The sequence below is a fragment of the Stegodyphus dumicola genome, chromosome 3, assembly GCF_044657685.1.
Source record: "Stegodyphus dumicola isolate Sdum_Otavi_A_Nest chromosome 3, ASM4465768v1".
Lineage (NCBI taxonomy): Eukaryota > Metazoa > Arthropoda > Arachnida > Araneae > Eresidae > Stegodyphus > Stegodyphus dumicola.
In genome coordinates, this window is record NC_140770.1 from 33485146 (window position 1) to 33497825 (window position 12680).

Genomic DNA, 12680 nt, shown 5'->3' on the forward strand with positions numbered 1-12680 from the left:
ATGAAGTTCTTTCAACAATGAATTCCGTTGATCGTGCTATTCAATTCACTTTTGAACTTGAGAAATGCAATTCTCTTTCGTTCCTTTACATTTTGGTCACACGTAACATATCCAACTTCAGTACTACTGTTTACCGTAAACCTTCGTTGGTTTGCCTTCCACCACACTTCAGATCATGTCATCAGACTAAACAAAAGTTAGCTTCATTTTATTTCTTTGTTTTCCGTGCACTTCAGGTTTGCTCCTCCAAATTAGCCGTTGATCAAGAACTAAATTATTTAAAATCAATTACTGTTGACAGGCGCTTTTCACCCAACATTATTATCTAAGTACTTAAAAAAAATTCTTATATCAACACATCAAAAGGTACACTCTTGTTTTAGGAGATTATAAGAATTCTATTGTCATTCCTTTCTTTGCATCGAATAGCTATGAAATTGCACGTGTTTTACAGAAATTCAATGTTCGGTTCGTTTTTTTCTCTTATCAGTAAAATCCCTAGTTCCATACTTAAGGACTCCATTCCTGATATGAATTAATGGGGTATTTACAGGATTCGTTGCCAGTGTGGTTTCATTTACATTGGTCAAACTAAGCATTAAAATTTCCTGTTAAAGAACATGAGGCATATGGTTGGAAAATGAAACACGGAAATTCTCTGTTGTCCAACACTTTTGGTCGGAAAATCACACTTTCCATTTTTATGCAGGCAAAATTATTCAGAAAACATCTTCGATTGGTGAATTAGATTTCTAGAGGAGTTTCACATTCAAAAAAAAATCTTTCTGTTCTAGTTAACGACCCTAATTCCAATCCATCTTTACCTTCAGCCTTTAAGGAAATTATGTTTTATTTTACTTTTTTCGTCAATAGATGGCGCTAGTAGCCTAACTTCTTTTCAGCCATTCTTATGAGCATATTTTATCTCATTCATTTTCACTTAGGTAGCTGAAGAGGCTGTTTCTATAAATTTGTCCTGCAGAATTTACAAATGTTATGCTGATTCCTGTTGTTTGACATCTCCAATATTTTACTATATCACTTTGTTATTTTCCGTCATTAATAAGAATATTTTCACGTATCCCTGATTACACCATCACGTACCTGCAGGAGTACGCTTACTAGAAATTGATAACCGCTGTTGTATGAGACCAAGTCGGCTGAACTTCTTTCGCAAAATTTTGTACGAGTCCCAGTCGATCAAATCGATATGGTGACGAATTACCGTTCATCAACTTTTATTTAGGAGGCCACTATAAAAGATCCAAGACTTTTCGGAGCTGTGCAGCGTGAAAAATCACACCTGAATTTGAATCACAGATCTTCCAGTGTAAAAAAATATGATGTCATACGGCGATAGCAGCGCCCTCACCTGAAGTAAAAAGTTAGATGTTAAATGCTAGACGGGAATGGCGAATCCGGGACGGGAAGTCATATGCTTTGATTTGTAGAATTTTCCATGTGTTGATTAATTAACTGATTAACTATATATATTGTAAATAAACATTTAACTTAACCTTGCTTTGAGTCAATTATAGATATAGATATAATGTTCTTCATATAGAAACATAGATTTTAGATGCGGTAGAAGTTTCGACTTAGAATAAACCCCTTTCGCGACATCCAGTACTAGTTTTGTAGACTAAATGTTAGTGCCATTTGAGAGATGAATTGAAAATGCCGTATATAGTTAACAGTGGAGTGCATCGATTTTTCTTGATGGTAGAAAAATTTTCTGTGACTATTTTGAGTTTATTATTTAATGTATGTATATCTAGATGAAACTGTTTAGTAATATAAAAAGAATCGATATGTTAACGAACCTAACATTTGATTTATCATCACTGAAAGTCGGTTGGTTAGAATTCAGCTACATGCCGCTTGACTTTTAAATACACAGGCCTCCCAAGCACTTACTGCTGTAGATCCTGGGATAAAAATCTACTTTTCAGGGAGGGAGACCTGGAACTGGTTTCGATTTATAATTTATTCTTTTCTGACAGATTCTTTGTTATTGAGTAACAGCACTTCATATATCAAGGCATTTGCTTCCCTTGTTTTTGGTATTTAACTGCGAAGTTTATCCTGGCTGCACGCGTCCGCCTTTCTAGGCTACTCTCTCATAAGCTATTATCACGCTCGGCCGTACTTTAGGCCCTTGATGCCCCGCGGCCCTGCGAGGCCGTACTTTAGGCCTCGCAGTCTATTGACGTTAAGGGGCCAACTCTGTTAGAATTTTGATAGCTTCGGCTATACCTCTTTAGTTCAGATTAGTTTAATTCTTAGCTTCTTAAGTTCAAGCCCAAGTGTCGGCTTTATTGTACAACTCCAAGACGGAGTTCTGCCAAATCTTATTTAGAATAATAAATGGTTACTTTACCCTTCCATCTTCTTGTTTCCTGTCACACGATCTCAAGCGATTATTCGCTTATTAGTTCTTAAGATTCTTCACTGTGTAATTCTAAGTCACTTCACTAACTTGGAATTACCCAGTGAGGAACTCTACAAAGCTATCGAAGTTTTCCCTTTAAAATTTTTGGATTACATGCCGTAGTCATATATACATTATGCTGCTTTCTACAATAGTAATGAGCTTGAAATTGCAAAAACGAAAACAAAACGGTGAAAAAAAGGATTAGTTACTTTTGAGTTTCTTTTATTATCCCTTAAGAATATAAAAATAGCCTTTCGCTTAATGAGAATAGAACTTTTCTCCCTTTTGTAAAAACTTTCTAATGATTTGCGCACCTTTTCTCTTCTCCTTCTCTCCCTCGCATCGCTTGTCGGAGATAGAAAACATTTTGCTTCTGTTCTTCTTCATCGTATCTCTACTTTTTCAAATTCTAAAACTACTTGAACACCTTAATTTTTTTTTCTTTGTAAACTATTTAATCTTTTTAAAAATAGAATTTAAAAAATCTGAAAGCTTTCAGATTTTACATTACGCCTAAAGGGGCGTGTTATTAACGTTTTGTGTGTTACCTTTATTTATTCAGTATCAAGTTCTTCGCACTTAAACCATAAAATTCAGTTCAACAACAATATCGCAAAATAATTCTAAAATGAGCATAACTGTAGAATTTCCGATACACAATTCCGCGCCCTGGAGATAAAAAGGCTTCCCCCCCCCCGTAGAGTGTTGCCATCGCTTGCTTTTAAATCGTTTTGTTACTCAAAAATTTTTATAAAATATGAAATCGATAATAAAACAAATTCTAAACTTCAAATTTGGTCTTCCACATGCCCATGTTCGTAGGAGGATTACGCCATTCAAAATTCGATGGCTTTACGTACCGTTGACCTCGGTCCAGTTCATGTTAGCTGATCCAGTAGCCATTATTGTTTTTTCATGACCTTTGGACATTGTACACCTAAGCGACTGAGCTGACCTATCGATCTGTATATGCGAGAGGCTCATCACTCTATTTCACGAGGTTTTTCTGTCTTCTGATTTTGCCATGATATGATAGGAATGATATGTTCTTTTCGGCACGAGTTACACAGAGGATGCGGCTACCAGCCTAGGAGCCTGACAAAAGTGTGCAAACACCTGAGCTTTCAACAGCAATATCGCAAAATAATTTTAAAATGAGCATATCTTTCGAATTTCCGATACACAGTCTCGCGCACTGGAGATAAAAATGTTTTTCTTTTTCCCGTAGAGTGCAGCCATTGCTCGCTTTGAAATCGGTGAGTTTTTTAATCAAAAATTCGTTTAAAGTGTTACAAAATGTGAAATCAATAATAAAACAAATTCCAAATTCGGGTTTCCAGATGCCCATATTCGAATGGCGGACTACGGTATTCAAATTTTGATAGCTCTAGGTACCGTAGTTTTATCACCATGCGAGAAACATACATACATTTATGCAGATTCTTCATTATTTCATTTCTTTAAATATAACACAGGACGATAGTATTTGATGGCAACATTTTGAAAAGTGAAACGGACAAGTTTCAACGCAAAATGCCAAAACGAAATTAGCCCTTCTGGGCTAACGCATTTTGAGCTGAAATTATTTCCCAATATGTGATAAAACTTCATTCGCAGTATACGAAATACGTGGAGCATAAATTTTTGTAAGTCTATGACTAAAACAGAAAAATATCTGAATATGTACCAAATGTAATCTTTTGACAAGGCTGTTTAGCTATCTTCGATGTTAATCCAGAAGATAATATAATATAAAAGGTTGTTCTCATACGGGTGTCATATACTTATCTATGTAAGAAAATGTCGCTAAATTTCTATGATTTTATATGAAATCCATGAGAAATTTTTAATGCCATATATTGAGAACGTTAAGTTAGTTAAGCAAACTTTATTTAAAAGTATTTCCTAAAAGTTTGAAATGTAGATATCTAGTTAAAGACGATGTTATAGAAGCTGAAGTTATGCTTTCAGAATTGTCTTATTATTTGTACATGTTTATTTATTTATTTATTTATTTATTTATTTAGTCCAAAGGGGTTTGTCCTTGAAGGACTATTGTTTTCGTTTTGCGATTTTGCGTTGAATCACTATAAATGCCCGTTTTACTTTTCAAACTGTTGCCACCGAATTTTAGAGTCTTGCATTATATTTGAAGAAATTAAATAATGAAAAATATGCATTAAATGTATGTATATTTCTCGCATTGTGATAAAACAACGGTACATGAGCCATCGAATTTTGAATGACGTAATATCCTACGAATATGGGCATGTGGAAGACCAAATTTGAAATTTGGAATTTGTTTTATTATCGATTTCATATTTTGTAAAATTTTAACGAATTTTTGAGTAACAAACTCAACGCTTGAAAAGCGAGCAATGGCAACACTCTACGGCGGGGGGGGGGGGAATTGTATCTCTAGGGCGCGGGATTGTGTATCGGAAATTCTACAGATATGCTCATTTTAGAATTATTTTGCGATATTGTTGTTGAATTGAATTGTATGGTTTAAGTGCGAAGAACTTGATATTGAATAAATAAAGGTAACACACACACACAAAAAAAAAAAAAAAAAAAAAAAAAAAAAAAAAAACTTTAATAAAACGCCCCTTTAGGCATAATGTAAAATCTGAAATCTTACAGATTTTTTAAAATTTTACTTTTAAAAAGATTAAATAGTTTACAAAAAAAAAATTAAGATGTTCAAGTAGTTTTAGAATTTGAAAAAGTAGAGATACGATGATTTTTGGTGTATTTAATTATGGCAAAGCACACGAGGGCTATCTGCCTAAGGGGAGGGATGCCTTTCGTGGAGGACTTTCTAAGGGAAACTGGCTCGTATACACGTTACACATGGGGAAAACCACGAAAACGCCCATGCAGCCAGCCCGTTCGTGGGATTCGAACCTCGGACCACCAGTGTTCAGCGACTTTACCGCTCGGCCGCTGGTGGGCTCAGAGATACGATGAAAAAAAACAGAAGCAAAATGTTTTCTATCTCCGACAGGCGATGCGAGGGAGAGAAGGAGAAGAGAAAAGGTGCGCAAATCATTAGAAAGTTTTTACAAAAGGGAGAAAAGTTCTATTCTCATTAAGCGAAAGGCTATTTTTATATTCTCAAGGGATAATAAAAGAAACTCAAAAGTAACTAATCCTTTTTTTCACCGTTTTGTTTTCGTTTTTGCAATTTCAAGGTCATTACTATTGTAGAAAGCAGCATAATGTATATATGACTACTGTATGTATGGGAACTGTGTATCGGAAATTCTAAAGATATGCTCATTTTAAAATTATTTTGTGTCATTGCTACTGAACTGAATTTTATGGTTTAAGTTCAAAGAACATGATATTTAATAAATAAAGTTAGCACACAAAACTTTAAAAAAGCGCCGCTTTGGACGTAATTTAAAATCTGAGACCTTTCAGATTTTTTTCTTTTCTTTCATTGTTGTTTTATTTTACAGGAAACTGTTTTTTCCTGCACTGCCCTGCCGTGGTGAACATAACAGTCCTAGCGTTAATCGATAATCCGCATGCATCTAGATGCAGAAAGTCTGCGAATGATTCTTCCCTTACCGAAAATCGAAAGACACTGCACTTTGCGCTTCTTTAGAGTATAGCAGTTGCCCACATGTACTTCTGCACAAGCACTTGATATCGTCTCCATATCTTAACTCAACTCCTATGGCTCTAAGCGGTGGTTTACAGTACATATACTCGTACATGGGATTTCCTTTATTTTTTTTTTTCCCATTTTTATAAAAATTTCGTATGTAACATTATTCTTATAAGCAATTTTTTGTTATTTCTCAGAAGCTTACTTTCATGTTTTTTCTTCGAAGGCTTGCTTGTATGAAGCACCAGGTAGTTGTCCCATTTTATGAAGATTTGAAAAGACCAATGACAAAACAAGAGAAAAGAAGGGGGGGCATTTGCTGGAATTAGAAGTTTTCTACCTGCACAACGTTTCAAGTTAGAGTTCTGCCGTAACTTTGCAGTTTCGTGTCCATCCTGATCCCCCGACCTCACTTCGGTGGGTTTCTGGTTCTAGGGTTATCTAAAATCTAAGACATACACATCAAATCAACGAAATTTGTCAAAATTGAAAGATGCCATAAAACATGGAAGTTATAGAAATGCCTCTTACGATGTTATGTTCGTCATCGATGTAACAATTTCCTGCATGCAATGTGTTATCGTCTGCGAAGTTGACAAATTTGAAACTTGTGATTGCAATAAAAACCTTGTTCCACCTCTTTTCTGTTGTGTATTTACGCATATTTATTTTTTGCAAAGTTTTTATTTTTAAACTCTTTACCCTGACAGTTTTCGTCATACGTGTATCGTTCCAACGTCATTTATACTTTTCAGTGCGCAGTGGGGGAAAAATGGGTGTTTCCGTTCCAAAATTTTGAAATTTTTTCACAGTGACTGTAAACGTGAGAGCTCTGTTTTTTAATCATCACAATCGTCAAATAAAAATATCTAATTTTTTTTTTCGCTCAACCCAACAAAAAAGGCCGTTAGGTGTTTGTGTATCGGGGAAGTTTTTTCATGACCACCTTGTATATATATATTCACCCCTTTACCCGGGCCTGTATTTTCGCAATCGTTGGTTGTAGTCATATACTTCCAGCTACAGAAGTGTTTTTAAGTGACAAAAATATTCATTTTTTGGTAATGTCAAGTAGAAAAAAGTATTAATTATAATAATTTTTCATAACGAACTCTAATTTATGTTGCGGTCTTCCAGTTCCTGTACTTAAATTTACATTAACTTTATAGCCCACCAGCGGCCGAGCGGTGACGTCGCTGAACACTGGTAGTTCGGTCCGAGGTTCGAATCCCGCGAACGGGCTGGTTGCATGAGTGTTTTCGTGGTTTTCCCCATGTGTAACGTGTATACGAGCTAGTTTCCCTTAAAAAGTCCTCCACGAAGGCATCCCTCCCTTAAGGTAGATAGCCCTCGAGTGCTTTGCCGTAATCTAATAAACCAATAAATAAACCATTACCTTTATATTTGGAAAAATTTTGCACTCATGAAAAAACGAAGAGTTGCTATAGGAGCGCAGTACCAGTTACCTATGGTACATCGCTGGTTGTCCCCCTTTGGTTCCATACTTTTCGTAAATATAGGGAAATTTTGCAAATTCTCTTAATTTTGCGTACGAGTGTATTTACGCACATTGTACTTGAATCATTTGTATATTTCCTTGATATATTTACATTAACCTATTAATTATTAATTAAGAACATTCGATTCAATTGCAACCTCATTCCTGTCCTTTTTTTATATGAAATTATTAACGCATTATGAACGTTATTATTGCCTTTTTATAGTTATGAGCAAAATAATAATTTATTATTAGTGTTACATATCTGGGTTTCTGTTTTTTTGTATTAAGTCTTTTATTTCGTCGACAGCAGTTAAGCTTTTTTGTTTTTCTCTTTGTCTGTATCTGCTTATCATTTAAATAGCATTTCTTCAGAATACGTAAATTAGTAGCTAAAACAAGAATGAAAAACATAATTTACAAATTGACGTATTATTTAATTACACAAAAGATTAATTAGTGTTCCTGTGAAATAATTTATTGTATTTAGTATTTCATATAGATATTATTCATATAGATTTCATTAGATATACAAGTAATTTTCCAGGAATATACATGCAACTCTTTATTACTTTTGTGTTGTTATGTTTGTAGTGAAGTTTGTTAATTGTAAATTGTGCATGTAGCTTATGTTTGCCAATTTTATAGTTTGTATTGTGTTTCTTAAATTTTTATATCTGTATTTGGGTGCAATAAGATTTAATTTTGTTTTGTGTTAATTTTTAAATAGTGTAAATGCATGTTAACTTAGAAGTTTAGAAGGCATCTAATATTTAAGTAAGAATTTTCAGCCATAGAACATTAGCAGAGTCAAATGTCTGCGTTTTTCAGCAAGTTTTGATGTAAGTTTCAGTTAAATTTAATAACAGACTTGATGTATTTATAGTAATTTTTATTGGAAAGCATTTGTATGGAGAAATTATGATGAATTAATTTTCGAATACATATTTGATTGACTATGTATTCTAAATTTTAAACAGAGAAAATAAAGACATTGCTACTTTGTAGATTCATTATCTGATAACTTTCAGCTTTTGCTTCGCCTTGAAAGTTCCCGTCTCCCGGGAAGCATAATGGCAAACCGCACATTGAGTTGATCAATGTTAAATGAATTTCTCTTACTGTGCATGCTCAGATTAGAATTTGGCGCAACTACAACTTTGGTGGAATTTTTAAAAGAAGATAAATACGGTATATGGTTGATATTGTGTTATCTGGGCGTAAACTGTTCGGGGTTTTAAAACTTGTTAGAAATGAAACAGAAGCACATGTAATAAGCGCACAACAAATTTCTACAGTATTGCAATTGTAAAAAAAAAAAAAAAAAAAAAAAAAAAAAAAAAAAAAAGGGGGGGGGTAACCCCCAATATGACTGACATCCTTGTGTAGGGTTGCTTATACTTAGTGCCCAGTATTTGTTCCCAATTACTATTGAGCTATTGAGGTACACTATTGAGCATGCGCAGTAAGCAAAATTCGATAACATTGATCAAATCAATGTGCGGTTTGCCATTACGCCGTTAAGCACGCTTTGGTATTAAGAAACTGTTTTAGACAGCTTAGTGCTTCTTGTGCAATGCTGTTCGTCTTTCTTCTTTCCTTTCATCGCTATTGCTGTCAACTGTGAAATTTCCCATATGCCACCCAGCAGGAGAATATTGCTTTAAAATGCATAATTACGCTCACTCATATTGATTTCGCGATTGTTCTTATTCAATGCTAAACGAAATGCCAAGGGATAAGGTTCTGGGCAAGAATTATCGTTATCATTTCCGCCGGATCCTTTACATTAATACCTAGCCAATATTTATTATTAATAGAAAATATATTGTTCTCATTTTAACTAAATAGCATGTCATGCATCTCGCGCTTCCAATAGCCTTTCTATGTCAGGTATGCAAGTTTTTGGTGCGTGGGTGTTGAATAGAGAGGAGCTGGTGCAGTAGGAAGTTCTCGAAAATAAGCTATTTGTCCCACTGAAAGCTTGGAGACAAACTTAGTCTGAAAGTCTTGTGTAGCTTGTGAAAATACTTCTCCACCCACCCTTTCCCTGCTGGAAAGCAGCCACGCCGAGGCTTTGCATCTCTCCAGTGTCTCCAATTGTTTTCTCAGCTGCGGAACTTAGCGGGGATTTTTATTCTCTATTTTAATAAATAATCATTGATATTCCTCTTGGAATTAATGAAATATGAGGTGTCTTCTCCCTCATATTTCTGTCAGTGTACTGAGGTAATCCTTCTTTTAATGATTCTAAAGTTTAAAGCAATTTATTCAAGTGTGCTATATGAACTCTTAGAGGTGTCATTCACTTGGTTTCATGTATGTCGTCTCCAGCTATTTAAGTAAGAAACTGTTGTGTTTAAAAAAAGAAAGAAAGAAAAAAACTAGTAGTTTTTCAGAATTTACAAATCGGATTGCGTTTAATTCAGTATTGAACGAAGCTTGGTAAATGCTCGGAGATTCTCTTATAATTAAATTTCAGACTTGGTATACATTTGCTGACAGTAATTGAAGTTTACTTTACTTTTCAATGCGTTTGTTAAGATCGGTTAAATCGCATTTATGTTTTGTCAACTGTATCCAGTTTCCACTTAACAGGTTTCCAGTTTTGCACTTAAATTTAATTTGATTATTTTTAATAAACAGGTACTAAAGATTGATCTTCATTATAATTTACATTTACTAGCCGTAGCCCCAAACATTAGAGTAAAATATATTTTTAAGTGTCACCCTATCCAATTAATAAAACGTCTGTTTCACTATTATACTCTTTTCGTTGTTTCTTTTCTTTTCGAAGAGTCGAAAATATTCCTAGACTGTTTTCCGCCTGTATCTACCGTGTGTGTATGGTACAAGACTTGATTACGTAAGAACAAAATCTGCTAAGCTTATTTTATTGCGTTACGTTGCTTTGTCGTAATTGCACACATCATCTTCGAAACAACTTCTTTAACATAGATAGCATTTCGTAAATAATATTTAAATTGCTTATTTAAACTAAAAGTTAGCGAGAAAGTTATATGAGATTCTCTAAGCCCAGAGCCAATATAATAAAAAATGCATATATAAAAAAAAGAGTAAAAAATGCGAATAAAAAAATGAAAAAATTTTTTAATGTTAAGTACAAGAGAAAACGGAATGTTTTTAGTGAATTTGCAAATCTGAATATTGAACCGAATACTTTTGCGAAACCACGGTTCGTAGAGATCATTTCAATAATGAATTAATGCGAAAATGAGCAGGAAGAAAATGATAATTAATTCCATCAGTTCACACAACAGAAACAGCTCAAGGATATCACAGAGAAAAGACAAATTCTCTTTAACACACAAGAAATATCGCAGTTACCGATATCACTCGCGCATTAAACTCTAAAAACGCAATTCATAATTCCATTAAAACTAAATTGGCTAATGGCCATTGACCGTTCACCATGGCATTGAAACAGGCATTGCAACCAGTTTGTTTGGGGAGAGAATATGGAAACTAAATTGGCTAATGGCCATTGACCGTTCACCATGGCATTGAAACAGGCATTGCAACCAGTTTGTTTGGGGAGAGAATATGGAAACTAAATTGGCTAATGGCCATTGACCGTTCACCATGGCGTTGAAACAGGCATTGCAACCAGTTTGTTTGGGGAGAGAACAGGGAAACTAAATTGGCTAATGGCCATTGACCGTTCACCATGGCATTGAAACAGGCATTGCAACCAGTTTGTTTGGGGAGAGAATATGGATAAGCTCTAAGTCATTGGCTTTATGTATACATAAGCGAAGCGACCCGTAATTGGCGAAAGAGTTAAACTTCATGATAAATTTATTTACCGACTGACTACTGGCAGGCGAAACTGTATAGCATTGCCTGGCTTGAAAAAATCACTCTTATAGCTCCGAAAATTGCGTTTTCCAAAAACTTCCCAAAACTCGCCGTATTGGCAGAAGCTCAAAGTCTGATTAGCACAGGTTCTGCCTAAACCTCAACTTCTACTTTACATGTCTTCACAAATCTTCACCTTCTACAGTAAAGATCTGCAAGGGTGAAGTCGTGTAATCTTCACTTTACATGACTTCACCTTCTACTTTACATGTCTTCACAAATGTTGTTCAATACAGATTCACAAGATCGACAATTGAATACAAGAAATAAACAACAACAAGTACAATTACGTGGCTACAAATTCACTTAGACAAAGATTTAAAATTATTAATCAAATGCAAGAAATAAATAAAAATAGTATATAACATAATAGCGGACAAAAGCAACTATACAGTCAAATGGAGAATTATGTATAGAAATTTGCAACAGTGCCAGTATCACTCAGCAGGAAGCAAAAAAATTCACCAATTTTCCTAATTCAAAAATTTTAGAAAATTTAAGCAATACAAAAAATAAAAACAAGCAAAGGCAAAGAACAATGAAATTACGCCCATGTCTTATCGGTGGCGGCATATGTGTAATTTCATAAGTTGCATTCTGTTCTCGCCAGTTCACTTAAAATATTTAAGACATTTTTTGAAATTTTTTAGTAGAATAGAAGATTAAACTTTAAAATAGCAAATGAATTGATGAGCTAGCTTTTTGTAGCTGTGGAGTACTTTTAATATATGAAAAATTAATTGAAAAATCGTAAAAGAATCAAAAATATTATTTCTGTCATTGGCAGGTTCAGAATACCAACGTTGTTACTTAGGTTAGAACATTTCAAGATGAAGATCTCTGCTGTGAGTAGATATATTTATTTACCCATATGCTGGACTTGCTGGTATTTAATAAAATTCACTATTACTGAGCAATGCTGAAAAACACGCAACATGATGGCTTTGGATTAAAATTATTCTTGTCCTTCCTATATGTGTTTTTGTGTATCCCATGTACGGGAAGTCTTATTTACTTCGTTTATCTGATAACCTAGCTTTAATATATTATTTTGAAAAGGGTTAGAGCTGGTTTAGGCACGAAAAACTCAATGTGAATGTGAAAAACAATAATCATGTATTATGAGAATTCTCCAGCTTTTGTTAGTTATGTTAAAGTGCGATGAGTGCGTCCACCAGCGGCCGAGCGGTGAAGACGCTGAACACTGGTAGTTCGGTCCGAGGTTCGAATCCCGCGAACGGGCTGGCTGCATG

The 12680-nt window shown here is 34.5% G+C and overlaps 1 protein-coding gene across 13 annotated transcripts in view; it reads left to right on the top strand.

Annotated features, from left to right (window-relative positions):
* The window catches only part of LOC118194695 (plasma membrane calcium-transporting ATPase 2-like), a 472379-nt gene that overhangs the window by 199256 nt on the left and 260443 nt on the right, over positions 1-12680 (top strand). For 2 of the 13 annotated variants that reach the window (XM_035365872.2, XM_035365873.2), the window contains one exon: positions 12215-12272. The exons of the other annotated variants lie outside the window; for them this stretch is intronic. The gene's annotated coding sequence lies outside the window, so the exon portion shown is untranslated. The remainder of the gene's footprint in view (positions 1-12214; positions 12273-12680) is intronic. 13 annotated transcript variants of the gene reach the window in all.